Here is a 2,172-nt window from a genome sequence, read left to right as displayed (position 1 = left end):
GGAAGACAGAATGGAACAACTTAATACATGAATAACTGGTGTTCCACAAGAAAAGAGAAAGATAACAGAGACATGATACAGAGAATGAAACAGAGACAATATTTAAACAGATAATAGCTGAGGATGTTTCAGTATTGGTAGAAGACACCTGTCCACACATTCAGGAAGCTCAGTGAATCTCAAGTGAGGTAAAAAGAAATCCAGAGTACACTTATCTTGATGAGCACTGAGTAATGTACAGAATTGTTGAATCGTTCTGTTGTACGCCTGCAACTAATATAACAACGCATGTTAATTATACTCAATACAAAACATTAAGTGGGAAAAAAAGCTAAGAAAAAATCCATACCTGCACGCATCATAAATGAAACTGTAGATCATCAAAGAAGAGAAGATCTTAGAGCAATCAGAGGGAAGATAGATTATATTGAAAGAATGGCAATTATCCTGACAGTTGTCCTCTCAACGGCAATCATAGAAACCACTGAAATATCTTAAATGTGTTGAGAAAGTAACTGTGAACCTAGGATTATATATGCAGCAAAAACATTTTTTAAAGGAGGAAATAAAGACATCTGTAGATAAAATCTGAGAGAATTCATCACCAGCAGACTCTCACCAAAGGAAATTAAAAAAAATTTTTTTTTTCTTTCAATGTTTATTTTTGAGAGACAGAACATGAATAGGGGAGGAGCAGAGACAGAATCCTTAGCAGGCTCCAGACTCTGAGCTGTCAGCACAGAGCCTGACACAGGTCTCAAACCCTGTGAGATCATGACTTGAACTGAAGTCGGACACTTAGCCCACTGAGCTACCCAGGTGTCCCAGGAAATTCTAAAGAATATACTTTAGACAGAAGGAAGGTCTGAGATGCAAGAAGGAATGAAGAGCCAAGAAAGTGCTAAATACGTGGACCAATAAAAAAATTTTTTGATTCTGTAATGATGTGTTTGTTGTAAGGTTAAAAAACAAAAACAAAAATAAAATATATGATAACAGTGGTTCACAGTTTGAGAGAGGAGGTGACTAATGTTGAAGAGTTACAATCCTTATTTTTTTGCAGGGAGAGGAGTACTAAGATACTGATCAGTTTTGGATTTCGACAAGCATCCATGTTAACATTTCTAAGGTAGTCACTTAAAGAAGAGAAATGGAATGATCTCCACCTCTTCCCTGTACAGTCGGTGCTTCTAATACAAGTGGCTTCCTGTGTCTTACTTGGCTCTATACTTCTGGGCAGTGGCATGTAGGTGGGGAGCAGTAGGGATGATCTGCCCATGTGGGTAGGAGTATTTTATCACTGGCATTATTTGGAATTGCCAGTACGTGGTAATGACGATGCATACCAACTTTTAGTGGGTTTTATTCTTGTATTTAAATTCTTCACTTCCCTAACTCCATGCCATTGTTCCTAGATTTTCATTGATAATATTTCCCTCTGCAAGCAGTGTTTATGCAATTCGCAGATCTTTAGCTCTTTGCTGCTGCTTCTCCGTCTCTGTCTCTTTCTCCTTCTTTTTAAATTTTTTTTTAACGTTTAGTTATTTTTGAGACAGAGAGAGACAGAGCATGAACGAGGGAAGGGCAGAGAGAGAGGGACACAGAATCGGAAGCAGGCTCCAGGCTCTGAGCCATCAGCCCAGAGCCCGACGCGGGGCTCGAACTCACAGACCGCGAGATCGTGACCTGAGCCGAAGTCGGACGCTTAACCGACCGAGCCACCCAGGCGCCCCATCCTTCTCCTTCTTTTTAAATAAGCTCTATGCCCACATGGAGCTTGAACCCATAACCCTGAGGTCAAGAGCCCAATGCTCTACTGACTGAGCCAGCGAGGTGCCCCTGATCATTCTTCTTTAGATCATTTCCTTGATCAACTACATACCTTAGGGTGGTGGTTCTAAAGTGTGGTCTACAGACCCTTCGGATTCCCCAAGACCTTGTCAGGGGGTCCTCAAGGTCAAAATTACTTATTAGTCTAAAAATATTAGATGAATACTACGATCATTATTTGCCATTTCACCATGTTGACATTTGCACTAATGGTGTAAAACCAATGGTAGCTAAACTTGCTGGCACCTTAGCAGAAATAAGGCAGTGGCACCAAAGTTTACTAGGGTTACTTATGTTGCATACCAAAGTAGGATGATTGTCTCAGGGAGTGTATTTGTGTAT

Source organism: Panthera pardus, unplaced genomic scaffold (assembly GCF_024362965.1).
Source record: "Panthera pardus isolate Hobbes unplaced genomic scaffold, ASM2436296v1 HiC_scaffold_8, whole genome shotgun sequence".
In the NCBI taxonomy this organism is placed as follows: Eukaryota; Metazoa; Chordata; class Mammalia; order Carnivora; family Felidae; genus Panthera; species Panthera pardus.
The sequence above is the reverse complement of the archived record's forward strand: the minus strand, read 5'-3'. Positions refer to the sequence as shown.